The sequence below is a fragment of the Saccoglossus kowalevskii genome, chromosome 22 (assembly GCF_978046115.1).
Source record: "Saccoglossus kowalevskii chromosome 22, keSacKowa6.1, whole genome shotgun sequence".
Taxonomy (NCBI): Eukaryota; Metazoa; Hemichordata; class Enteropneusta; family Harrimaniidae; genus Saccoglossus; species Saccoglossus kowalevskii.
Window position 1 is genome coordinate 9,448,361 of NC_140662.1, and position 25,299 is coordinate 9,473,659.

Below are 25,299 nucleotides of genomic sequence, written 5' to 3' on the forward strand. Positions count from 1 at the left end.
ATTTTACCAAAGTTAGAATAATGGCTGCTGAAGATTCGACTTGCATCAATAAGGCAACCTTTGAACACTTTTAGAAAAGAGATATTTATAAATTATTTTCCGACCTATACATACGTTTGTTGAATGTATGTCTGGCTCGTTGGTCTAAGGGCATGATTCTCGCTTAGGGTGCGAGAGGTCCCGGGTTCAACTCCCGGACGAGCCCATATTTTTTAACATATTGCATTATGATGCCTGCATTTCAATTCAAGTTATGAAATTCGACAGAAAATCAAAAATAGAAATTCTCACAATTATACTGACCGGGGATTTTGCGACCACATCGGAATGTGCCAACAAGTAGACAATAATGGCAATGAAATGGAGAATTCCCTGCAGTGCAAGGCAGTAAATCACAAATATGGTCACTCGCTTTGGCTGTTAGTTTTCTCGAAAGTTTAAAGATGAGTTTTTGATTTCGTTTACTGAATCATTACCCTGAAATGGAATTGTATAAAGATTTGCTAAATACTGTTTTAAAACTTGTCAATTGAGTTGCAAAACTGAATAAAACTGATTTTTATTTAATTTCTCTCCTAACTCATTAGTCAGAATCGGCTCGTTGGTCTAGGGGTATGATTCTCGCTTTGGGTGCGAGAGGTCTCGGGTTCAAATCCCGGACGAGCCCATAATTTTACCAAAGTTAGAAAAATGGCTGCTGAAGTTTCGACTTGCATCAATAAGGCAACCTTTGAACACTTTTAGAAAAGAGATATTTATAAATTATTTTCCGACCTATACATACGTTTGTTGAATGTATGTCTGGCTCGTTGGTCTAGGGTTATGATTCTCGCTTTGGGTGCGAGAGGTCTCAGGTTCAAATCCCAGACGAGCCCACATTTTTTAACATATTGCATTATGATGCCTGCATTTCAATTCAAGTTATGAAATTCGACAGAAAAACAATAATAGAAATTCTCACAATTATACTGACCGGGGATTTTGCGACCACATCGGAATGTGCCAACAAGTAGACAATAATGGCAATGAAATGGAGAATTCCCTGCAGTGCAAGGCAGTAAATCACAAATATGGTCACTCGCTTTGGCTGTTAGTTTTCTCGAAAGTTTAAAGATGAGTTTTTGATTTCGTTTACTGAATCATTACCCTGAAATGGAATTGTATAAAGATTTGCTAAATACTGTTTTAAAACTTGTCAATTGAGTCGCAAAACTGAATAAAACTGATTTTTTTTAATTTTTCTCCTAACTCAATAGTCAGAATCGGCTCGTTGGTCTAGGGGTATGATTCTCGCTTTGGGTGCGAGAGGTCTCGGGTTCAAATCCCGGACGAGCCCACTTTTTTAACATATTGCATTATTATGCCTGCATTTCAATTCAAGTTATGAAATTCGACAGAAAAACAATAATAGAAATTCTCACAATTATACTGACTGGGGATTTTGCGACCACATCGGAATGTGCCAACAAGAAGACAATAATGGCAATGAAATGGAGAATTCCCTGCAGTGCAAGGCAGTAAATCACAAATATGGACACTCGCTTTGGCTGTTAGTTTACTCGAAATTTAAAGATCAGTTTTTGATTTCGTTTACTGAATCATTACCCTGAAATGGAATTGTATAAAGATTTGCTAAATACTATTTTAAAACTTGTCAATTGAGTCGCAAAACTGAATAAAACTGATTTTTTTTAATTTCTCTCCTAACTCATTAGTCAGAATCGTTTCGTTGGTCTAGGGGTATGATTCTCGCTTTGGGTGCGAGAGGTCTCGGGTTCAAATCCCGGACGAGCCCATAATTTTGCCAAAGTTAGAAAAATGGCTGCTGAAGATTCGACTTGCATCAATAAGGCAACCTTTGAACACTTTTAGAAAAGAGATATTTATAAATTATTTTCCGACCTATACATACGTTTCTTGAATGTATGTCTGGCTCGTTGGCCTAGGGGCATGATTCTCGCCTAGGGTGCGAGAGGTCCCGGGTTCAACTCCCGGTCGAGCCCATATTTTTTAACATATTGCATTATGATGCCTGCATTTCAATTCAAGTTATGAAATTCGACAGAAAAACAAAAATAGAAATTCTCACAATTATACTGACCGGGGATTTTGCGACCACATCGGAATGTGCCAACAAGTTGACAATCATGGCAATGAAATGGAGAATTCCCTGCAGTGCAAGGCAGTAAATCACAAATATAGTCACTCGCTTTGGCTGTTAGTTTACTCGAAATTTAAAGATCAGTTTTTGATTTCGTTTACTGAATCATTACCCTGAAATGGAATTGTATAAAGATTTGCTAAATACTATTTTAAAACTTGTCAATTGAGTCGCAAAACTGAATAAAACTGATTTTTTTTAATTTTTCTCCTAATTCATTAGTCAGAATCGGCTCGTTGGTCTAGGGGTTTGATTCTCGCTTTGGGTGCGAGAGGTCTCGGGTTCAAATCCCAGACCAGCCCACCTTTTTTAACATATTGCATTATGATGCCTGCATTTCAATTCAAGTTATGAAATTCGACAGAAAAACAATAATAGAAATTCTCACAATTATACTGACCGGGGATTTTGCGACCACATCGGAATGTGCCAACAAGTAGACAATAATGGCAATGAAATGGAGAATTCCCTGCAGTGCAAGGCAGTAAATCACAAATATGGTCACTCGCTTTGGCTGTTAGTTTTCTCGAAAGTTTAAAGATGAGTTTTTGATTTCGTTTACTGAATCATTACCCTGAAATGGAATTGTATAAAGATTTGCTAAATACTGTTTTAAAACTTGTCAATTGAGTCGCAAAACTGAATAAAACTGATTTTTTTTAATTTTTCTCCTAACTCAATAGTCAGAATCGGCTCGTTGGTCTAGGGGTATGATTCTCGCTTTGGGTGCGAGAGGTCTCGGGTTCAAATCCCGGACGAGCCCACTTTTTTTAACATATTGCATTATTATGCCTGCATTTCAATTCAAGTTATGAAATTCGACAGAAAAACAATAATAGAAATTCTCACAATTATACTGACCGGGGATTTTGCGACCACATCGGAATGTGCCAACAAGTAGACAATAATGGCAATGAAATGGAGAATTCCCTGCAGTGCAAGGCAGTAAATCACAAATATGGTCACTCGCTTTGGCTGTTAGTTTTCTCGAAAGTTTAAAGATGAGTTTTTGATTTCGTTTACTGAATCATTACCCTGAAATGGAATTGTATAAAGATTTGCTAAATACTGTTTTAAAACTTGTCAATTGAGTCGCAAAACTGAATAAAACTGATTTTTTTTAATTTTTCTCCTAACTCAATAGTCAGAATCGGCTCGTTGGTCTAGGGGTATGATTCTCGCTTTGGGTGCGAGAGGTCTCGGGTTCAAATCCCGGACGAGCCCACTTTTTTTAACATATTGCATTATTATGCCTGCATTTCAATTCAAGTTATGAAATTCGACAGAAAAACAATAATAGAAATTCTCACAATTATACTGACCGGGGATTTTGCGACCATATCGGAATGTGCCAACAAGTAGACAATAATGGCAATGAAATGGAGAATTCCCTGCAGTGCAAGGCAGTAAATCACAAATATGGTCACTCGCTTTGGCTGTTAGTTTTCTCGAAAGTTTAAAGATGAGTTTTTGATTTCGTTTACTGAATCATTACCCTGAAATGGAATTGTATAAAGATTTGCTAAATACTGTTTTAAAACTTGTCAATTGAGTCGCAAAACTGAATAAAACTGATTTTTTTTAATTTCTCTCCTAACTTATTAGTCAAAATCGGCTCGTTGGTCTAGGGGTATGATTCTCGCTTTGGGTGCGAGAGGTCTCGGCTTCAAATCCCGGACGAGCCCATAATTTTACCAAAGTTAGAATAATGGCTGCTGAAGATTCGACTTGCATCAATAAGGCAACCTTTGAACACTTTTAGAAAAGAGATATTTATAAATTATTTTCCGACCTATACATACGTTTCTTGAATGTATGTCTGGCTCGTTGGCCTAGGGGCATGATTCTCGCCTAGGGTGCGAGAGGTCCCGGGTTCAACTCCCGGTCGAGCCCATATTTTTTAACATATTGCATTATGATGCCTGCATTTCAATTCAAGTTATGAAATTCGACAGAAAAACAATAATAGAAATTCTCACAATTATACTGACCGGGGATTTTGCGACCACATCGGAATGTGCCAACAAGTAGACAATAATGGCAATGAAATGGAGAATTCCCTGCAGTGCAAGGCAGTAAATCACAAATATGGTCACTCGCTTTGGCTGTTAGTTTTCTCGAAAGTTTAAAGATGAGTTTTTGATTTCGTTTACTGAATCATTACCCTGAAATGGAATTGTATAACGATTTGCTAAATACTGTTTTAAAACTTGTCAATTGAGTCGCAAAACTGAATAAAACTGATTTTTTTTAATTTTTCTCCTAACTCAATAGTCAGAATCGGCTCGTTGGTCTAGGGGTATGATTCTCGCTTTGGGTGCGAGAGGTCTCGGGTTCAAATCCCTGACGAGCCCACTTTTTTTAACATATTGCATTATTATGCCTGCATTTCAATTCAAGTTATGAAATTCGACAGAAAAACAATAATAGAAATTCTCACAATTATACTGACCGGGGATTTTGCGACCATATCGGAATGTGCCAACAAGTAGACAATAATGGCAATGAAATGGAGAATTCCCTGCAGTGCAAGGCAGTAAATCACAAATATGGTCACTCGCTTTGGCTGTTAGTTTTCTCGAAAGTTTAAAGATGAGTTTTTGATTTCGTTTACTGAATCATTACCCTGAAATGGAATTGTATAAAGATTTGCTAAATACTGTTTTAAAACTTGTCAATTGAGTCGCAAAACTGAATAAAACTGATTTTTTTTAATTTCTCTCCTAACTTATTAGTCAAAATCGGCTCGTTGGTCTAGGGGTATGATTCTCGCTTTGGGTGCGAGAGGTCTCGGCTTCAAATCCCGGACGAGCCCATAATTTTACCAAAGTTAGAATAATGGCTGCTGAAGATTCGACTTGCATCAATAAGGCAACCTTTGAACACTTTTAGAAAAGAGATATTTATAAATTATTTTCCGACCTATACATACGTTTCTTGAATGTATGTCTGGCTCGTTGGCCTAGGGGCATGATTCTCGCTTTGGGTGCGAGAGGTCTCGGGTTCAAATCCCGGACGAGCCCATATTTTTTAACATATTGCATTATTATGCCTGCATTTCAATTCAAGTTATGAAATTCGACAGAAAAACAATAATAGAAATTCTCACAATTATACTGACCGGGGATTTTGCGACCACATCGGAATGTGCCAACAAGTAGACAATAATGGCAATGAAATGGAGAATTCCCTGCAGTGCAAGGCAGTAAATCACAAATATGGTCACTCGCTTTGGCTGTTAGTTTTCTCGAAAGTTTAAAGATGAGTTTTTGATTTCGTTTACTGAATCATTACCCTGAAATGGAATTGTATAAAGATTTGCTAAATACTGTTTTAAAACTTGTCAATTGAGTCGCAAAACTGAATAAAACTGATTTTTTTTAATTTTTCTCCTAACTCAATAGTCAGAATCGGCTCGTTGGTCTAGGGGTATGATTCTCGCTTTGGGTGCGAGAGGTCTCGGGTTCAAATCCCGGACGAGCCCACTTTTTTTAACATATTGCATTATTATGCCTGCATTTCAATTCAAGTTATGAAATTCGACAGAAAAACAATAATAGAAATTCTCACAATTATACTGACCGGGGATTTTGCGACCATATCGGAATGTGCCAACAAGTAGACAATAATGGCAATGAAATGGAGAATTCCCTGCAGTGCAAGGCAGTAAATCACAAATATGGTCACTCGCTTTGGCTGTTAGTTTTCTCGAAAGTTTAAAGATGAGTTTTTGATTTCGTTTACTGAATCATTACCCTGAAATGGAATTGTATAAAGATTTGCTAAATACTGTTTTAAAACTTGTCAATTGAGTCGCAAAACTGAATAAAACTGATTTTTTTTAATTTCTCTCCTAACTTATTAGTCAAAATCGGCTCGTTGGTCTAGGGGTATGATTCTCGCTTTGGGTGCGAGAGGTCTCGGCTTCAAATCCCGGACGAGCCCATAATTTTACCAAAGTTAGAATAATGGCTGCTGAAGATTCGACTTGCATCAATAAGGCAACCTTTGAACACTTTTAGAAAAGAGATATTTATAAATTATTTTCCGACCTATACATACGTTTCTTGAATGTATGTCTGGCTCGTTGGCCTAGGGGCATGATTCTCGCCTAGGGTGCGAGAGGTCCCGGGTTCAACTCCCGGTCGAGCCCATATTTTTTAACATATTGCATTATGATGCCTGCATTTCAATTCAAGTTATGAAATTCGACAGAAAAACAATAATAGAAATTCTCACAATTATACTGACCGGGGATTTTGCGACCACATCGGAATGTGCCAACAAGTAGACAATAATGGCAATGAAATGGAGAATTCCCTGCAGTGCAAGGCAGTAAATCACAAATATGGTCACTCGCTTTGGCTGTTAGTTTTCTCGAAAGTTTAAAGATGAGTTTTTGATTTCGTTTACTGAATCATTACCCTGAAATGGAATTGTATAACGATTTGCTAAATACTGTTTTAAAACTTGTCAATTGAGTCGCAAAACTGAATAAAACTGATTTTTTTTAATTTTTCTCCTAACTCAATAGTCAGAATCGGCTCGTTGGTCTAGGGGTATGATTCTCGCTTTGGGTGCGAGAGGTCTCGGGTTCAAATCCCTGACGAGCCCACTTTTTTTAACATATTGCATTATTATGCCTGCATTTCAATTCAAGTTATGAAATTCGACAGAAAAACAATAATAGAAATTCTCACAATTATACTGACCGGGGATTTTGCGACCATATCGGAATGTGCCAACAAGTAGACAATAATGGCAATGAAATGGAGAATTCCCTGCAGTGCAAGGCAGTAAATCACAAATATGGTCACTCGCTTTGGCTGTTAGTTTTCTCGAAAGTTTAAAGATGAGTTTTTGATTTCGTTTACTGAATCATTACCCTGAAATGGAATTGTATAAAGATTTGCTAAATACTGTTTTAAAACTTGTCAATTGAGTCGCAAAACTGAATAAAACTGATTTTTTTTAATTTCTCTCCTAACTTATTAGTCAAAATCGGCTCGTTGGTCTAGGGGTATGATTCTCGCTTTGGGTGCGAGAGGTCTCGGCTTCAAATCCCGGACGAGCCCATAATTTTACCAAAGTTAGAATAATGGCTGCTGAAGATTCGACTTGCATCAATAAGGCAACCTTTGAACACTTTTAGAAAAGAGATATTTATAAATTATTTTCCGACCTATACATACGTTTCTTGAATGTATGTCTGGCTCGTTGGCCTAGGGGCATGATTCTCGCCTAGGGTGCGAGAGGTCCCGGGTTCAACTCCCGGTCGAGCCCATATTTTTTAACATATTGCATTATGATGCCTGCATTTCAATTCAAGTTATGAAATTCGACAGAAAAACAATAATAGAAATTCTCACAATTATACTGACCGGGGATTTTGCGACCACATCGGAATGTGCCAACAAGTAGACAATAATGGCAATGAAATGGAGAATTCCCTGCAGTGCAAGGCAGTAAATCACAAATATGGTCACTCGCTTTGGCTGTTAGTTTTCTCGAAAGTTTAAAGATGAGTTTTTGATTTCGTTTACTGAATCATTACCCTGAAATGGAATTGTATAAAGATTTGCTAAATACTGTTTTAAAACTTGTCAATTGAGTCGCAAAACTGAATAAAACTGATTTTTTTTAATTTTTCTCCTAACTCAATAGTCAGAATCGGCTCGTTGGTCTAGGGGTATGATTCTCGCTTTGGGTGCGAGAGGTCTCGGGTTCAAATCCCGGACGAGCCCACTTTTTTTAACATATTGCATTATTATGCCTGCATTTCAATTCAAGTTATGAAATTCGACAGAAAAACAATAATAGAAATTCTCACAATTATACTGACCGGGGATTTTGCGACCATATCGGAATGTGCCAACAAGTAGACAATAATGGCAATGAAATGGAGAATTCCCTGCAGTGCAAGGCAGTAAATCACAAATATGGTCACTCGCTTTGGCTGTTAGTTTTCTCGAAAGTTTAAAGATGAGTTTTTGATTTCGTTTACTGAATCATTACCCTGAAATGGAATTGTATAATGATTTGCTAAATACTGTTTTAAAACTTGTCAATTGAGTCGCAAAACTGAATAAAACTGATTTTTTTTAATTTCTCTCCTAACTTATTAGTCAAAATCGGCTCGTTGGTCTAGGGGTATGATTCTCGCTTTGGGTGCGAGAGGTCTCGGCTTCAAATCCCGGACGAGCCCATAATTTTACCAAAGTTAGAATAATGGCTGCTGAAGATTCGACTTGCATCAATAAGGCAACCTTTGAACACTTTTAGAAAAGAGATATTTATAAATTATTTTCCGACCTATACATACGTTTGTTGAATGTATGTCTGGCTCGTTGGTCTAAGGGCATGATTCTCGCTTAGGGTGCGAGAGGTCCCGGGTTCAACTCCCGGACGAGCCCATATTTTTTAACATATTGCATTATGATGCCTGCATTTCAATTCAAGTTATGAAATTCGACAGAAAATCAAAAATAGAAATTCTCACAATTATACTGACCGGGGATTTTGCGACCACATCGGAATGTGCCAACAAGTAGACAATCATGGCAATGAAATGGAGAATTCCCTGCAGTGCAAGGCAGTAAATCACAAATATAGTCACTCGCTTTGGCTGTTAGTTTACTCGAAATTTAAAGATCAGTTTTTGATTTCGTTTACTGAATCATTACCCTGAAATGGAATTGTATAAAGATTTGCTAAATACTATTTTAAAACTTGTCAATTGAGTCGCAAAACTGAACAAAACCGATTTTTTTAAATTTTTCTTAACTCATTAGTCAGAATCGGCTCGTTGGTCTAGGGGTATGATTCTCGCTTTGGGTGCGAGAGGTCTCGGGTTCAAATCACGGACGAGCCCACATTTTTAACATATTGCATTATGATGCCTGCATTTCAATTCAAGTTATGAAATTCGACAGAAAAACAATAATAGAAATTCTCACAATTATACTGACCGGGGATTTTGTGACCACATCGGAATGTGCCAACAAGTAGACAATAATGGCAATGAAATGGAGAATTCCCTGCAGTGCAAGGCAGTAAATCACAAATATGGTCACTCGCTTTGGCTGTTAGTTTTCTCGAAAGTTTAAAGATGAGTTTTTGATTTCGTTTACTGAATCATTACCCTGAAATGGAATTGTATAAAGATTTGCTAAATACTGTTTTAAAACTTGTCAATTGAGTCGCAAAACTGAATAAAACTGATTTTTTTTAATTTCTCTCCTAACTTATTAGTCAAAATCGGCTCGTTGGTCTAGGGGTATGATTCTCGCTTTGGGTGCGAGAGGTCTCGGCTTCAAATCCCGGACGAGCCCATAATTTTACCAAAGTTAGAATAATGGCTGCTGAAGATTCGACTTGCATCAATAAGGCAACCTTTGAACACTTTTAGAAAAGAGATATTTATAAATTATTTTCCGACCTATACATACGTTTCTTGAATGTATGTCTGGCTCGTTGGCCTAGGGGCATGATTCTCGCCTAGGGTGCGAGAGGTCCCGGGTTCAACTCCCGGTCGAGCCCATATTTTTTAACATATTGCATTATGATGCCTGCATTTCAATTCAAGTTATGAAATTCGACAGAAAAACAATAATAGAAATTCTCACAATTATACTGACCGGTGATTTTGCGACCACATCGGAATGTGCCAACAAGTAGACAATCATGGCAATGAAATGGAGAATTCCCTGCAGTGCAAGGCAGTAAATCACAAATATAGTCACTCGCTTTGGCTGTTAGTTTACTCGAAATTTAAAGATCAGTTTTTGATTTCGTTTACTGAATCATTACCCTGAAATGGAATTGTATAAAGATTTGCTAAATACTATTTTAAAACTTGTCAATTGAGTCGCAAAACTGAATAAAACTGATTTTTTTTAATTTTTCTCCTAACTCATTAGTCAGAATCGGCTCGTTGGTCTAGGGGTATAATTCTCGCTTTGGGTGCGAGAGGTCTCGGTTTCAAATCCCAGACGAGCCCACATTTTTTAACATATTGCTTTATGATGCCTGCATTTCAATTCAAGATATGAAATTCGACAGAAAAACAATAATAGAAATTCTCACAATTATACTGACCGGGGATTTTGCGACCACATCGGAATGTGCCAACAAATAGACAATAATGGCAATGAAATGGAGAATTCCCTGCAGTGCAAGGCAGTAAATCACAAATATGGTCACTCGCTTTGGCTGTTAGTTTTCTCGAAAGTTTAAAGATGAGTTTTTGATTTCGTTTACTGAATCATTACCCTGAAATGGAATTGTATAAAGATTTGCTAAATACTGTTTTAAAACTTGTCAATTGAGTCGCAAAACTGAATAAAACTGATTTTTTTTAATTTTTCTCCTAACTCAATAGTCAGAATCGGCTCGTTGGTCTAGGGGTATGATTCTCGCTTTGGGTGCGAGAGGTCTCGGGTTCAAATCCCGGACGAGCCCACTTTTTTAACATATTGCATTATTATGCCTGCATTTCAATTCAAGTTATGAAATTCGACAGAAAAACAATAATAGAAATTCTCACAATTATACTGACCGGGGATTTTGCGACCACATCGGAATGTGCCAACAAGAAGACAAAAATGGCAATGAAATGGAGAATTCCCTGCAGTGCAAGGCAGTAAATCACAAATATGGACACTCGCTTTGGCTGTTAGTTTACTCGAAATTTAAAGATCAGTTTTTGATTTCGTTTACTGAATCATTACCCTGAAATGGAATTGTATAAAGATTTGCTAAATACTATTTTAAAACTTGTCAATTGAGTCGCAAAACTGAATAAAACTGATTTTTTTTAATTTCTCTCCTAACTCATTAGTCAGAATCGTTTCGTTGGTCTAGGGGTATGATTCTCGCTTTGGGTGCGAGAGGTCTCGGGTTCAAATCCCGGACGAGCCCATAATTTTGCCAAAGTTAGAAAAATGGCTGCTGAAGATTCGACTTGCATCAATAAGGCAACCTTTGAACACTTTTAGAAAAGAGATATTTATAAATTATTTTCCGACCTATACATACGTTTCTTGAATGTATGTCTGGCTCGTTGGCCTAGGGGCATGATTCTCGCCTAGGGTGCGAGAGGTCCCGGGTTCAACTCCCGGTCGAGCCCATATTTTTTAACATATTGCATTATGATGCCTGCATTTCAATTCAAGTTATGAAATTCGACAGAAAAACAAAAATAGAAATTCTCACAATTATACTGACCGGGGATTTTGCGACCACATCGGAATGTGCCAACAAGTAGACAATCATGGCAATGAAATGGAGAATTCCCTGCAGTGCAAGGCAGTAAATCACTAATATAGTCACTCGCTTTGGCTGTTAGTTTACTCGAAATTTAAAGATCAGTTTTTGATTTCGTTTACTGAATCATTACCCTGAAATGGAATTGTATAAAGATTTGCTAAATACTATTTTAAAACTTGTCAATTGAGTCGCAAAACTGAATAAAACTGATTTTTTTTAATTTTTCTCCTAATTCATTAGTCAGAATCGGCTCGTTGGTCTAGGGGTTTGATTCTCGCTTTGGGTGCGAGAGGTCTCGGGTTCAAATCCCAGACCAGCACTCCTTTTTTAACATATTGCATTATGATGCCTGCATTTCAATTCAAGTTATGAAATTCGACAGAAAAACAATAATAGAAATTCTCACAATTATACTGACCGGGGATTTTGCGACCACATCGGAATGTGCCAACAAGTAGACAATAATGGCAATGAAATGGAGAATTCCCTGCAGTGCAAGGCAGTAAATCACAAATATGGTCACTCGCTTTGGCTGTTAGTTTTCTCGAAAGTTTAAAGATGAGTTTTTGATTTCGTTTACTGAATCATTACCCTGAAATGGAATTGTATAAAGATTTGCTAAATACTGTTTTAAAACTTGTCAATTGAGTCGCAAAACTGAATAAAACTGATTTTTTTTAATTTTTCTCCTAATTCAATAGTCAGAATCGGCTCGTTGGTCTAGGGGTATGATTCTCGTTTTGGGTGCGAGAGGTCTCGGGTTCAAATCCCGGACGAGCCCACATTTTTTAACATATTGCATTATGATGCCTGCATTTCAATTCAAGTTATGAAATTCGACAGAAAAACAATAATAGAAATTCTCACAATTATACTGACCGGGGATTTTGTGACCACATCGGAATGTGCCAACAAGTAGACAATAATGGCAATGAAATGGAGAATTCCCTGCAGTGCAAGGCAGTAAATCACAAATATGGTCACTCGCTTTGGCTGTTAGTTTTCTCGAAAGTTTAAAGATGAGTTTTTGATTTCGTTTACTGAATCATTACCCTGAAATGGAATTGTATAAAGATTTGCTAAATACTGTTTTAAAACTTGTCAATTGAGTCGCAAAACTGAATAAAACTGATTTTTTTTAATTTCTCTCCTAACTTATTAGTCAAAGTCGGCTCGTTGGTCTAGGGGTATGATTCTCGCTTTGGGTGCGAGAGGTCTCGGGTTCAAATCCCGGACGAGCCCACTTTTTTTAACATATTGCATTATTATGCCTGCATTTCAATTCAAGTTATGAAATTCGACAGAAAAACAATAATAGAAATTCTCACAATTATACTGACCGGGGATTTTGCGACCACATCGGAATGTGCCAAGAAGAAGACAATAATGGCAATGAAATGGAGAATTCCCTGCAGTGCAAGGCAGTAAATCACAAATATGGTCACTCGCTTTGGCTGTTAGTTTTCTCGAAAGTTTAAAGATGAGTTTTTGATTTCGTTTACTGAATCATTACCCTGTAATGGAATTGTATAAAGATTTGCTAAATACTGTTTTAAAACTTGTCAATTGAGTCGCAAAACTGAATAAAACTGATTTTTTTTAATTTCTCTCCTAACTTATTAGTCAAAATCGGCTCGTTGGTCTAGGGGTATGATTCTCGCTTTGGGTGCGAGAGGTCTCGGCTTCAAATCCCGGACGAGCCCATAATTTTACCAAAGTTAGAATAATGGCTGCTGAAGATTCGACTTGCATCAATAAGGCAACCTTTGAACACTTTTAGAAAAGAGATATTTATAAATTATTTTCCGACCTATACATACGTTTGTTGAATGTATGTCTGGCTCGTTGGTCTAAGGGCATGATTCTCGCTTAGGGTGCGAGAGGTCCCGGGTTCAACTCCCGGACGAGCCCATATTTTTTAACATATTGCATTATGATGCCTGCATTTCAATTCAAGTTATGAAATTCGACAGAAAATCAAAAATAGAAATTCTCACAATTATACTGACCGGGGATTTTGCGACCACATCGGAATGTGCCAACAAGTAGACAATCATGGCAATGAAATGGAGAATTCCCTGCAGTGCAAGGCAGTAAATCACAAATATAGTCACTCGCTTTGGCTGTTAGTTTACTCGAAATTTAAAGATCAGTTTTTGATTTCGTTTACTGAATCATTACACTGAAATGGAATTGTATAAAGATTTGCTAAATACTATTTTAAAACTTGTCAATTGAGTCGCAAAACTGAACAAAACCGATTTTTTTAAATTTTTCTTAACTCATTAGTCAGAATCGGCTCGTTGGTCTAGGGGTATGATTCTCGCTTTGGGTGCGAGAGGTCTCGGGTTCAAATCACGGACGAGCCCACATTTTTTAACATATTGCATTATGATGCCTGCATTTCAATTCAAGTTATGAAATTCGACAGAAAAACAATAATAGAAATTCTCACAATTATACTGACCGGGGATTTTGTGACCACATCGGAATGTGCCAACAAGTAGACAATAATGGCAATGAAATGGAGAATTCCCTGCAGTGCAAGGCAGTAAATCACAAATATGGTCACTCGCTTTGGCTATTAGTTTTCTCGAAAGTTTAAAGATGAGTTTTTGATTTCGTTTACTGAATCATTACCCTGAAATGGAATTGTATAAAGATTTGCTAAATAGTGTTTTAAAACTTGTCAATTGAGTCGCAAAACTGAATAAAACTGATTTTTATTTAATTTCTCTCCTAACTCATTAGTCAGAATCGGCTCGTTGGTCTAGGGGTATGATTCTCGCTTTGGGTGCGAGAGGTCTCGGGTTCAAATCCCGGACGAGCCCATAATTTTACCAAAGTTAGAAAAATGGCTGCTGAAGTTTCGACTTGCATCAATAAGGCAACCTTTGAACACTTTTAGAAAAGAGATATTTATAAATTATTTTCCGACCTATACATACGTTTGTTGAATGTATGTCTGGCTCGTTGGTCTAGGGTTATGATTCTCGCTTTGGGTGCGAGAGGTCTCAGGTTCAAATCCCAGACGAGCCCACATTTTTTAACATATTGCATTATGATGCCTGCATTTCAATTCAAGTTATGAAATTCGACAGAAAAACAATAATAGAAATTCTCACAATTATACTGACCGGGGATTTTGCGACCACATCGGAATGTGCCAACAAGTACACAATAATGGCAATGAAATGGAGAATTCCCTGCAGTGCAAGGCAGTAAATCACAAATATGGTCACTCGCTTTGGCTGTTAGTTTTCTCGAAAGTTTAAAGATGAGTTTTTGATTTCGTTTACTGAATCATTACCCTGAAATGGAATTGTATAAAGATTTGCTAAATACTGTTTTAAAACTTGTCAATTGAGTCGCAAAACTGAATAAAACTGATTTTTTTTAATTTCTCTCCTAACTTATTAGTCAAAATCGGCTCGTTGGTCTAGGGGTATGATTCTCGCTTTGGGTGCGAGAGGTCTCGGCTTCAAATCCCGGACGAGCCCATAATTTTACCAAAGTTAGAATAATGGCTGCTGAAGATTCGACTTGCATCAATAAGGCAACCTTTGAACACTTTTAGAAAAGAGATATTTATAAATTATTTTCCGACCTATACATACGTTTGTTGAATGTATGTCTGGCTCGTTGGTCTAAGGGCATGATTCTCGCTTAGGGTGCGAGAGGTCCCGGGTTCAACTCCCGGACGAGCCCATATTTTTTAACATATTGCATTATGATGCCTGCATTTCAATTCAAGTTATGAAATTCGACAGAAAATCAAAAATAGAAATTCTCACAATTATACTGACCGGGGATTTTGCGACCACATCGGAATGTGCCAACAAGTAGACAATCATGGCAATGAAATGGAGAATTCCCTGCAGTGCAAGGCAGTAAATCACAAATATAGTCACTCGCTTTGGCTGTTAGTTTACTCGAAATTTAAAGATCAGTTTTTGATTTCGTTTACTGAATCATTACACTGAAATGGAATTGTATAAAGATTTGCTAAATACTATTTTAAAACTTGTCAATTGAGTCGCAAAACTGAACAAAACCGATTTTTTTAAATTTTTCTTAACTTATTAGTCAGAATCGGCTCGTTGGTCTAGGGGTATGATTCTCGCTTTGGGTGCGAGAGGTCTCGGGTTCAAATCACGGACGAGCCCACATTTTTTAACATATTGCATTATGATGCCTGCATTTCAATTCAAGTTATGAAATTCGACAGAAAAACAATAATAGAAATTCTCACAATTATACTGACCGGGGATTTTGTGACCACATCGGAATGTGCCAACAAGTAGACAATAATGGCAATGAAATGGAGAATTCCCTGCAGTGCAAGGCAGTAAATCACAAATATGGTCACTCGCTTTGGCTATTAGTTTTCTCGAAAGTTTAAAGATGAGTTTTTGATTTCGTTTACTGAATCATTACCCTGAAATGGAATTGTATAAAGATTTGCTAAATAGTGTTTTAAAACTTGTCAATTGAGTCGCAAAACTGAATAAAACTGATTTTTATTTAATTTCTCTCCTAACTCATTAGTCAGAATCGGCTCGTTGGTCTAGGGGTATGATTCTCGCTTTGGGTGCGAGAGGTCTCGGGTTCAAATCCCGGACGAGCCCATAATTTTACCAAAGTTAGAAAAATGGCTGCTGAAGTTTCGACTTGCATCAATAAGGCAACCTTTGAACACTTTTAGAAAAGAGATATTTATAAATTATTTTCCGACCTATACATACGTTTGTTGAATGTATGTCTGGCTCGTTGGTCTAGGGTTATGATTCTCGCTTTGGGTGCGAGAGGTCTCAGGTTCAAATCCCAGACGAGCCCACATTTTTTAACATATTGCATTATGATGCCTGCATTTCAATTCAAGTTATGAAATTCGACAGAAAAACAATAATAGAAATTCTCACAATTATACTGACCGGGGATTTTGCGACCACATCGGAATGTGCCAACAAGTACACAATAATGGCAATGAAATGGAGAATTCCCTGCAGTGCAAGGCAGTAAATCACAAATATGGTCACTCGCTTTGGCTGTTAGTTTTCTCGAAAGTTTAAAGATGAGTTTTTGATTTCGTTTACTGAATCATTACCCTGAAATGGAATTGTATAAAGATTTGCTAAATACTGTTTTAAAACTTGTCAATTGAGTCGCAAAACTGAATAAAACTGATTTTTTTTAATTTTTCTTCTAACTCAATAGTCAGAATCGGCTCGTTGGTCTAGGGGTATGATTCTCGCTTTGGGTGCGAGAGGTCTCGGGTTCAAATCCCGGACGAGCCCACTTTTTTTAACATATTGCATTATTATGCCTGCATTTCAATTCAAGTAATGAAATTCGACAGAAAAACAATAATAGAAATTCTCACAATTATACTGACCGGGGATTTTGCGACCACATCGGAATGTGCCAACAAGAAGACAATAATGGCAATGAAATGGAGAATTCCCTGCAGTGCAAGGCAGTAAATCACAAATATAGTCACTCGCTTTGGCTGTTAGTTTACTCGAAATTTAAAGATCAGTTTTTGATTTCGTTTACTGAATCATTACCCTGAAATGGAATTGTATAAAGATTTGCTAAATACTATTTTAAAACTTGTCAATTGAGTCGCAAAACTGAACAAAACAGATTTTTTTTAATTTTTCTTAACTCATTAGTCAGAATCGTTTCGTTGGTCTAGGGGTATGCTCCTCGCTTTGGGTGCGAGAGGTCTCGGGTTGAAATCCCGGACGAGCCCACATTTTTTAACATATTGCATTATGATGCCTGCATTTCAATTCAAGTTATGAAATTCGACAGAAAAACAATAATAGAAATTCTCACAATTATACTGACCGGGGATTTTGTGACCACATCGGAATGTCCCAACAAGTAGACAATAATGGCAATGAAATGGAGAATTCCCTGCAGTGCAAGGCAGTAAATCACAAATATGGTCACTCGCTTTGGCTGTTAGTTTTCTCGAAAGTTTAAAGATGAGTTTTTGATTTCGTTTACTGAATCATTACCCTGAAATGGAATTGTATAAAGATTTGCTAAATACTGTTTTAAAACTTGTCAATTGAGTCGCAAAACTGAATAAAACTGATTTTTGTTTAATTTCTCTCCTAACTCATTAGTCAGAATCGGCTCGTTGGTCTAGGGGTATGATTCTCGCTTTGGGTGCGAGAGGTCTCGGGTTCAAATCCCGGACGAGCCCATAATTTTACCAAAGTTAGAAAAATGGCTGCTGAAGATTCGACTTGCATCAATAAGGCAACCTTTGAACACTTTTAGAAAAGAGATATTTATAAATTATTTTCCGACCTATACATACGTTTGTTGAATGTTTGTCTGGCTCGTTGGTCTAGGGTTATGATTCTCGCTTTGGGTGCGAGAGGTCTCAGGTTCAAATCCCAGACGAGCCCACATTTTTTAACATATTGCATTATGATGCCTGCATTTCAATTCAAGTTATGAAATTCGACAGAAAAACAATAATAGAAATTCTCACAATTATACTGACCGGGGATTTTGCGACCACATCGGAATGTGCCAACAAGTACACAATAATGGCAATGAAATGGAGAATTCCCTGCAGTGCAAGGCAGTAAATCACAAATATGGTCACTCGCTTTGGCTGTTAGTTTTTTCCAAAGTTTAAAGATGAGTTTTTGATTTCGTTTACTGAATCATTACCCTGAAATGGAATTGTATAAAGATTTGCTAAATACTGTTTTAAAACTTGTCAATTGAGTCGCAAAACTGAATAAAACTGATTTTTTTTAATTTTTCTCCTAACTCAATAGTCAGAATCGGCCCGTTGGTCTAGGGGTATGATTCTCGCTTTGGGTGCGAGAGATCTCGGGTTCAAATCCCGGACGAGCCCACTTTTTTTAACATATTGCATTATTATGCCTGCATTTCAATTCAAGTTATGAAATTCGACAGAAAAACAATAATAGAAATTCTCACAATTATACTGACCGGGGATTTTGCGACCACATCGGAATGTGCCAAGAAGAAGACAATAATGGCAATGAAATGGAGAATTCCCTGCAGTGCAAGGCAGTAAATCACAAATATGGTCACTCGCTTTGGCTGTTAGTTTTCTCGAAAGTTTAAAGATGAGTTTTTGATTTCGTTTACTGAATCATTACCCTGAAATGGAATTGTATAAAGATTTGCTAAATACTGTTTTAAAACTTGTCAATTGAGTCGCAAAACTGAATAAAACTGATTTTTTTTAATTTTTCTCCTAACTCAATAGTCAGAATCGGCCCGTTGGTCTAGGGGTATGATTCTCGCTTTGGGTGCGAGAGGTCTCGGGTTCAAATCCCGGACGAGCCCACTTTTTTTAACATATTGCATTATTATGCCTGCATTTCAATTCAAGTTATGAAATTCGACAGAAAAACAATAATAGAAATTCTCACAATTATACTGACCGGGGATTTTGCGACCACATCGGAATGTGCCAAGAAGAAGACAATAATGGCAATGAAATGGAGAATTCCCTGCAGTGCAAGGCAGTAAATCACAAATATGGTCACTCGCTTTGGCTGTTAGTTTTCTCGAAAGTTTAAAGATGAGTTTTTGATTTCGTTTACTGAATCATTACCCTGAAATGGAATTGTATAAAGATTTGCTAAATACTGTTTTAAAACTTGTCAATTGAGTCGCAAAACTGAATAAAACTGATTTTTTTTAATTTCTCTCCTAACTTATTAGTCAAAATCGGCTCGTTGGTGTAGGGGTATGATTCTCGCTTTGGGTGCGAGAGGTCTCGGGTTCAAATCCCGGACGAGCCCACTTTTTTTAACATATTGCATTATTATGCCTGCATTTCAATTCAAGTTATGAAATTCGACAGAAAAACAATAATAGAAATTCTCACAATTATACTGACCGGGGATTTTGCGACCACATCGGAATGTGCCAAGAAGAAGACAATAATGGCAATGAAATGGAGAATTCCCTGCAGTGCAAGGCAGTAAATCACAAATATGGTCACTCGCTTTGGCTGTTAGTTTTCTCGAAAGTTTAAAGATGAGTTTTTGATTTCGTTTACTGAATCATTACCCTGAAATGGAATTGTATAAAGATTTGCTAAATACTGTTTTAAAACTTGTCAATTGAGTCGCAAATCTGAATAAAACTGATTTTTTTTAATTTCTCTCCTAACTTATTAGTCAAAATCGGCTCGTTGGTCTAGGGGTATGATTCTCGCTTTGGGTGCGAGAGGTCTCGGCTTCAAATCCCGGACGAGCCCATAATTTTACCAAAGTTAGAAAAATGGCTGCTGAAGATTCGACTTGCATCAATAAGGCAACCTTTGAACACCTTTAGAAAAGAGATATTTATAAATTATTTTCCGACCTATACATACGTTTGTTGAATGTATGTCTGGCTCGTTGGTCTAAGGGCATGATTCTCGCTTAGGGTGCGAGAGGTCCCGGGTTCAACTCCCGGACGAGCCCATATTTTTTAACATATTGCATTATGATGCCTGCATTTCAATTCAAGTTATGAAATTCGACAGAAAATCAAAAATAGAAATTCTCACAATTATACTGACCGGGGATTTTGCGAGCACATCGGAATGTGCCAACAAGTAGACAATCATGGCAATGAAATGGAGAATTCCCTGCAGTGCAAGGCAGTAAATCACAAATATAGTCACTCGCTTTGGCTGTTAGTTTACTCGAAATTTAAAGATCAGTTTTTGATTTCGTTTACTGAATCATTACCCTGAAATGGAATTGTATAAAGATTTGCTAAATACTATTATAAAACTTGTCAATTGAGTCGCAAAACTGAACAAAACAGATTTTTTTTAATTTTTCTTAACTCATTAGTCAGAATCGGCTCGCTGGTCTAGGGGTATGATTCTCGCTTTGGGTGCGAGAGGTCTCGGGTTCAAATCCCGGACGAGCCCACATTTTTTAACATATTGCATTATGATGCCTGCATTTCAATTCAAGTTATGAAATTCGACAGAAAAACAATAATAGAAATTCTCACAATTATACTGACCGGGGATTTTGTGACCACATCGGAATGTGCCAACAAGTAGACAATAATGGCAATGAAATGGAGAATTCCCTGCAGTGCAAGGCAGTAAATCACAAATATGGTCACTCGCTTTGGCTGTTAGTTTTCTCGAAAGTTTAAAGATGAGTTTTTGATTTCGTTTACTGAATCATTACCCTGAAATGGAATTGTATAAAGATTTGCTAAATACTGTTTTAAAACTTGTCAATTGAGTCGCAAAACTGAATAAAACTGATTTTTTTTAATTTCTCTCCTAACTTATTAGTCAAAATCGGCTCGTTGGTCTAGGGGTATGATTCTCGCTTTGGGTGCGAGAGGTCTCGGGTTCAAATCCCGGACGAGCCCACTTTTTTTAACATATTGCATTATTATGCCTGCATTTCAATTCAAGTTATGAAATTCGACAGAAAAACAATAATAGAAATTCTCACAATTATACTGACCGGGGATTTTGCGACCACATCGGAATGTGCCAAGAAGAAGACAATAATGGCAATGAAATGGAGAATTCCCTGCAGTGCAAGGCAGTAAATCACAAATATGGTCACTCGCTTTGGCTGTTAGTTTTCTCGAAAGTTTAAAGATGAGTTTTTGATTTCGTTTACTGAATCATTACCCTGAAATGGAATTGTATAAAGATTTGCTAAATACTGTTTTAAAACTTGTCAATTGAGTCGCAAATCTGAATAAAACTGATTTTTTTTAATTTCTCTCCTAACTTATTAGTCAAAATCGGCTCGTTGGTCTAGGGGTATGATTCTCGCTTTGGGTGCGAGAGGTCTCGGCTTCAAATCCCGGACGAGCCCATAATTTTACCAAAGTTAGAAAAATGGCTGCTGAAGATTCGACTTGCATCAATAAGGCAACCTTTGAACACCTTTAGAAAAGAGATATTTATAAATTATTTTCCGACCTATACATACGTTTGTTGAATGTATGTCTGGCTCGTTGGTCTAAGGGCATGATTCTCGCTTAGGGTGCGAGAGGTCCCGGGTTCAACTCCCGGACGAGCCCATATTTTTTAACATATTGCATTATGATGCCTGCATTTCAATTCAAGTTATGAAATTCGACAGAAAATCAAAAATAGAAATTCTCACAATTATACTGACCGGGGATTTTGCGAGCACATCGGAATGTGCCAACAAGTAGACAATCATGGCAATGAAATGGAGAATTCCCTGCAGTGCAAGGCAGTAAATCACAAATATAGTCACTCGCTTTGGCTGTTAGTTTACTCGAAATTTAAAGATCAGTTTTTGATTTCGTTTACTGAATCATTACCCTGAAATGGAATTGTATAAAGATTTGCTAAATACTATTATAAAACTTGTCAATTGAGTCGCAAAACTGAACAAAACAGATTTTTTTTAATTTTTCTTAACTCATTAGTCAGAATCGGCTCGCTGGTCTAGGGGTATGATTCTCATTTTGGGTGCGAGAGGTCTCGGGTTCAAATCCCGGACGAGCCCACATTTTTTAACATATTGCATTATGATGCCTGCATTTCAATTCAAGTTATGAAATTCGACAGAAAAACAATAATAGAAATTCTCACAATTATATTGACCGGGGATTTTGTGACCACATCGGAATGTGCCAACAAGTAGACAATAATGGAAATGAAATGGAGAATTCCCTGCAGTGCAAGGCAGTAAATCACAAATATGGTCACTCGCTTTGGCTGTTAGTTTTCTCGAAAGTTTAAAGATGAGTTTTTGATTTCGTTTACTGAATCATTACCCTGAAATGGAATTGTATAAAGATTTGCTAAATACTGTTTTAAAACTTGTCAATTGAGTCGCAAAACTGAATAAAACTGATTTTTTTTAATTTCTCTCCTAACTTATTAGTCAAAGTCGGCTCGTTGGTCTAGGGGTATGATTCTCGCTTTGGGTGCGAGAGGTCTCGGGTTCAAATCCCGGACGAGCCCACTTTTTTTAACATATTGCATTATTACGCCTGCATTTCAATTCAAGTTATGAAATTCGACAGAAAAACAATAATAGAAATTCTCACAATTATACTGACCGGGGATTTTGCGACCACATCGGAATGTGCCAAGAAGAAGACAATAATGGCAATGAAATGGAGAATTCCCTGCAGTGCAAGGCAGTAAATCACAAATATGGTCACTCGCTTTGGCTGTTAGTTTTCTCGAAAGTTTAAAGATGAGTTTTTGATTTCGTTTACTGAATCATTACCCTGAAATGGAATTGTATAAAGATTTGCTAAATACTGTTTTAAAACTTGCCAATTGAGTCGCAAATCTGAATAAAACTGATTTTTTTTAATTTCTCTCCTAACTTATTAGTCAAAATCGGCTCGTTGGTCTAGGGGTATGATTCTCGCTTTGGGTGCGAGAGGTCTCGGCTTCAAATCCCGGACGAGCCCATAATTTTACCAAAGTTAGAAAAATGGCTGCTGAAGATTCGACTTGCATCAATAAGGCAACCTTTGAACACCTTTAGAAAAGAGATATTTATAAATTATTTTCCGACCTATACATACGTTTGTTGAATGTATGTCTGGCTCGTTGGTCTAAGGGCATGATTCTCGCTTAGGGTGCGAGAGGTCCCGGGTTCAACTCCCGGACGAGCCCATATTTTTTAACATATTGCATTATGATGCCTGCATTTCAATTCAAGTTATGAAATTCGACAGAAAATCAAAAATAGAAATTCTCACAATTATACTGACCGGGGATTTTGCGAGCACATCGGAATGTGCCAACAAGTAGACAATCATGGCAATGAAATGGAGAATTCCCTGCAGTGCAAGGCAGTAAATCACAAATATAGTCACTCGCTTTGGCTGTTAGTTTACTCGAAATTTAAAGATCAGTTTTTGATTTCGTTTACTGAATCATTACCCTGAAATGGAATTGTATAAAGATTTGCTAAATACTATTATAAAACTTGTCAATTGAGTCGCAAAACTGAACAAAACAGATTTTTTTTAATTTTTCTTAACTCATTAGTCAGAATCGGCTCGCTGGTCTAGGGGTATGATTCTCGCTTTGGGTGCGAGAGGTCTCGGGTTCAAATCCCGGACGAGCCCACATTTTTTAACATATTGCATTATGATGCCTGCATTTCAATTCAAGTTATGAAATTCGACAGAAAAACAATAATAGAAATTCTCACAATTATACTGACCGGGGATTTTGTGACCACATCGGAATGTGCCAACAAGTAGACAATAATGGCAATGAAATGGAGAATTCCCTGCAGTGCAAGGCAGTAAATCACAAATATGGTCACTCGCTTTGGCTGTTAGTTTTCTCGAAAGTTTAAAGATGAGTTTTTGATTTCGTTTACTGAATCATTACCCTGAAATGGAATTGTATAAAGATTTGCTAAATACTGTTTTAAAACTTGTCAATTGAGTCGCAAAACTGAATAAAACTGATTTTTTTTAATTTCTCTCCTAACTTATTAGTCAAAATCGGCTCGTTGGTCTAGGGGTATGATTCTCGCTTTGGGTGCGAGAGGTCTCGGGTTCAAATCCCGGACGAGCCCACTTTTTTTAACATATTGCATTATTATGCCTGCATTTCAATTCAAGTTATGAAATTCGACAGAAAAACAATAATAGAAATTCTCACAATTATACTGACCGGGGATTTTGCGACCACATCGGAATGTGCCAAGAAGAAGACAATAATGGCAATGAAATGGAGAATTCCCTGCAGTGCAAGGCAGTAAATCACAAATATGGTCACTCGCTTTGGCTGTTAGTTTTCTCGAAAGTTTAAAGATGAGTTTTTGATTTCGTTTACTGAATCATTACCCTGAAATGGAATTGTATAAAGATTTGCTAAATACTGTTTTAAAACTTGTCAATTGAGTCGCAAATCTGAATAAAACTGATTTTTTTTAATTTCTCTCCTAACTTATTAGTCAAAATCGGCTCGTTGGTATAGGGATATGATTCTCGCTTTGGGTGCGAGAGGTCTCGGCTTCAAATCCCGGACGAGCCCATAATTTTACCAAAGTTAGAAAAATGGCTGCTGAAGATTCGACTTGCATCAATAAGGCAACCTTTGAACACCTTTAGAAAAGAGATATTTATAAATTATTTTCCGACCTATACATACGTTTGTTGAATGTATGTCTGGCTCGTTGGTCTAAGGGCATGATTCTCGCTTAGGGTGCGAGAGGTCCCGGGTTCAACTCCCGGACGAGCCCATATTTTTTAACATATTGCATTATGATGCCTGCATTTCAATTCAAGTTATGAAATTCGACAGAAAATCAAAAATAGAAATTCTCACAATTATACTGACCGGGGATTTTGCGAGCACATCGGAATGTGCCAACAAGTAGACAATCATGGCAATGAAATGGAGAATTCCCTGCAGTGCAAGGCAGTAAATCACAAATATAGTCACTCGCTTTGGCTGTTAGTTTACTCGAAATTTAAAGATCAGTTTTTGATTTCGTTTACTGAATCATTACCCTGAAATGGAATTGTATAAAGATTTGCTAAATACTATTATAAAACTTGTCAATTGAGTCGCAAAACTGAACAAAACAGATTTTTTTTAATTTTTCTTAACTCATTAGTCAGAATCGGCTCGCTGGTCTAGGGGTATGATTATCGTTTTGGGTGCGAGAGGTCTCGGGTTCAAATCCCGGACGAGCCCACATTTTTTAACATATTGCATTATGATGCCTGCATTTCAATTCAAGTTATGAAATTCGACAGAAAAACAATAATAGAAATTCTCACAATTATACTGACCGGGGATTTTGTGACCACATCGGAATGTGCCAACAAGTAGACAATAATGGCAATGAAATGGAGAATTCCCTGCA

The 25,299-nt window shown here is 37.2% G+C and overlaps 31 non-coding genes across 31 annotated transcripts; all 31 read left to right on the forward strand.

Moving 5' to 3' along the window:
* The first annotated feature begins 133 nt into the window (after window positions 1–133).
* TRNAP-AGG (transfer RNA proline (anticodon AGG)) lies at window positions 134–205 on the forward strand. Its single transcript has one exon. It is a non-coding gene; the product is annotated as a tRNA-Pro (tRNA).
* Window positions 206–595: 390 nt separating this feature from the next.
* Window positions 596–667, forward strand: TRNAP-UGG (transfer RNA proline (anticodon UGG)). The gene has a single exon. It is a non-coding gene; the product is annotated as a tRNA-Pro (tRNA).
* A 597-nt stretch (window positions 668–1,264) lies between these two features.
* Window positions 1,265–1,336, forward strand: TRNAP-UGG (transfer RNA proline (anticodon UGG)). Its single transcript has one exon. It is a non-coding gene; the product is annotated as a tRNA-Pro (tRNA).
* Window positions 1,337–2,852: 1,516 nt separating this feature from the next.
* Window positions 2,853–2,924, forward strand: TRNAP-UGG (transfer RNA proline (anticodon UGG)). Its single transcript has one exon. It is a non-coding gene; the product is annotated as a tRNA-Pro (tRNA).
* A 389-nt stretch (window positions 2,925–3,313) lies between these two features.
* On the forward strand, window positions 3,314–3,385 carry TRNAP-UGG (transfer RNA proline (anticodon UGG)). Its single transcript has one exon. It is a non-coding gene; the product is annotated as a tRNA-Pro (tRNA).
* Window positions 3,386–5,573: 2,188 nt separating this feature from the next.
* On the forward strand, window positions 5,574–5,645 carry TRNAP-UGG (transfer RNA proline (anticodon UGG)). Its single transcript has one exon. It is a non-coding gene; the product is annotated as a tRNA-Pro (tRNA).
* A 2,188-nt stretch (window positions 5,646–7,833) lies between these two features.
* TRNAP-UGG (transfer RNA proline (anticodon UGG)) lies at window positions 7,834–7,905 on the forward strand. Its single transcript has one exon. It is a non-coding gene; the product is annotated as a tRNA-Pro (tRNA).
* Window positions 7,906–8,502: 597 nt separating this feature from the next.
* TRNAP-AGG (transfer RNA proline (anticodon AGG)) lies at window positions 8,503–8,574 on the forward strand. The gene has a single exon. It is a non-coding gene; the product is annotated as a tRNA-Pro (tRNA).
* Window positions 8,575–8,960: 386 nt separating this feature from the next.
* TRNAP-UGG (transfer RNA proline (anticodon UGG)) lies at window positions 8,961–9,032 on the forward strand. Its single transcript has one exon. It is a non-coding gene; the product is annotated as a tRNA-Pro (tRNA).
* A 1,517-nt stretch (window positions 9,033–10,549) lies between these two features.
* TRNAP-UGG (transfer RNA proline (anticodon UGG)) lies at window positions 10,550–10,621 on the forward strand. The gene has a single exon. It is a non-coding gene; the product is annotated as a tRNA-Pro (tRNA).
* Window positions 10,622–12,137: 1,516 nt separating this feature from the next.
* TRNAP-UGG (transfer RNA proline (anticodon UGG)) lies at window positions 12,138–12,209 on the forward strand. The gene has a single exon. It is a non-coding gene; the product is annotated as a tRNA-Pro (tRNA).
* A 389-nt stretch (window positions 12,210–12,598) lies between these two features.
* On the forward strand, window positions 12,599–12,670 carry TRNAP-UGG (transfer RNA proline (anticodon UGG)). Its single transcript has one exon. It is a non-coding gene; the product is annotated as a tRNA-Pro (tRNA).
* A 597-nt stretch (window positions 12,671–13,267) lies between these two features.
* TRNAP-AGG (transfer RNA proline (anticodon AGG)) lies at window positions 13,268–13,339 on the forward strand. The gene has a single exon. It is a non-coding gene; the product is annotated as a tRNA-Pro (tRNA).
* A 386-nt stretch (window positions 13,340–13,725) lies between these two features.
* TRNAP-UGG (transfer RNA proline (anticodon UGG)) lies at window positions 13,726–13,797 on the forward strand. Its single transcript has one exon. It is a non-coding gene; the product is annotated as a tRNA-Pro (tRNA).
* Window positions 13,798–14,187: 390 nt separating this feature from the next.
* Window positions 14,188–14,259, forward strand: TRNAP-UGG (transfer RNA proline (anticodon UGG)). The gene has a single exon. It is a non-coding gene; the product is annotated as a tRNA-Pro (tRNA).
* An 805-nt stretch (window positions 14,260–15,064) lies between these two features.
* Window positions 15,065–15,136, forward strand: TRNAP-AGG (transfer RNA proline (anticodon AGG)). Its single transcript has one exon. It is a non-coding gene; the product is annotated as a tRNA-Pro (tRNA).
* A 386-nt stretch (window positions 15,137–15,522) lies between these two features.
* Window positions 15,523–15,594, forward strand: TRNAP-UGG (transfer RNA proline (anticodon UGG)). The gene has a single exon. It is a non-coding gene; the product is annotated as a tRNA-Pro (tRNA).
* Window positions 15,595–15,984: 390 nt separating this feature from the next.
* Window positions 15,985–16,056, forward strand: TRNAP-UGG (transfer RNA proline (anticodon UGG)). The gene has a single exon. It is a non-coding gene; the product is annotated as a tRNA-Pro (tRNA).
* Window positions 16,057–16,653: 597 nt separating this feature from the next.
* On the forward strand, window positions 16,654–16,725 carry TRNAP-UGG (transfer RNA proline (anticodon UGG)). The gene has a single exon. It is a non-coding gene; the product is annotated as a tRNA-Pro (tRNA).
* An 848-nt stretch (window positions 16,726–17,573) lies between these two features.
* TRNAP-UGG (transfer RNA proline (anticodon UGG)) lies at window positions 17,574–17,645 on the forward strand. Its single transcript has one exon. It is a non-coding gene; the product is annotated as a tRNA-Pro (tRNA).
* Window positions 17,646–18,242: 597 nt separating this feature from the next.
* On the forward strand, window positions 18,243–18,314 carry TRNAP-UGG (transfer RNA proline (anticodon UGG)). The gene has a single exon. It is a non-coding gene; the product is annotated as a tRNA-Pro (tRNA).
* Window positions 18,315–18,703: 389 nt separating this feature from the next.
* On the forward strand, window positions 18,704–18,775 carry TRNAP-UGG (transfer RNA proline (anticodon UGG)). Its single transcript has one exon. It is a non-coding gene; the product is annotated as a tRNA-Pro (tRNA).
* Window positions 18,776–19,833: 1,058 nt separating this feature from the next.
* Window positions 19,834–19,905, forward strand: TRNAP-AGG (transfer RNA proline (anticodon AGG)). The gene has a single exon. It is a non-coding gene; the product is annotated as a tRNA-Pro (tRNA).
* Window positions 19,906–20,291: 386 nt separating this feature from the next.
* TRNAP-UGG (transfer RNA proline (anticodon UGG)) lies at window positions 20,292–20,363 on the forward strand. The gene has a single exon. It is a non-coding gene; the product is annotated as a tRNA-Pro (tRNA).
* A 389-nt stretch (window positions 20,364–20,752) lies between these two features.
* TRNAP-UGG (transfer RNA proline (anticodon UGG)) lies at window positions 20,753–20,824 on the forward strand. The gene has a single exon. It is a non-coding gene; the product is annotated as a tRNA-Pro (tRNA).
* A 597-nt stretch (window positions 20,825–21,421) lies between these two features.
* Window positions 21,422–21,493, forward strand: TRNAP-AGG (transfer RNA proline (anticodon AGG)). Its single transcript has one exon. It is a non-coding gene; the product is annotated as a tRNA-Pro (tRNA).
* Window positions 21,494–22,340: 847 nt separating this feature from the next.
* Window positions 22,341–22,412, forward strand: TRNAP-UGG (transfer RNA proline (anticodon UGG)). Its single transcript has one exon. It is a non-coding gene; the product is annotated as a tRNA-Pro (tRNA).
* Window positions 22,413–23,009: 597 nt separating this feature from the next.
* TRNAP-AGG (transfer RNA proline (anticodon AGG)) lies at window positions 23,010–23,081 on the forward strand. The gene has a single exon. It is a non-coding gene; the product is annotated as a tRNA-Pro (tRNA).
* Window positions 23,082–23,467: 386 nt separating this feature from the next.
* On the forward strand, window positions 23,468–23,539 carry TRNAP-UGG (transfer RNA proline (anticodon UGG)). Its single transcript has one exon. It is a non-coding gene; the product is annotated as a tRNA-Pro (tRNA).
* A 389-nt stretch (window positions 23,540–23,928) lies between these two features.
* On the forward strand, window positions 23,929–24,000 carry TRNAP-UGG (transfer RNA proline (anticodon UGG)). Its single transcript has one exon. It is a non-coding gene; the product is annotated as a tRNA-Pro (tRNA).
* Window positions 24,001–24,597: 597 nt separating this feature from the next.
* Window positions 24,598–24,669, forward strand: TRNAP-AGG (transfer RNA proline (anticodon AGG)). Its single transcript has one exon. It is a non-coding gene; the product is annotated as a tRNA-Pro (tRNA).
* Window positions 24,670–25,299: the final 630 nt, after the last annotated feature.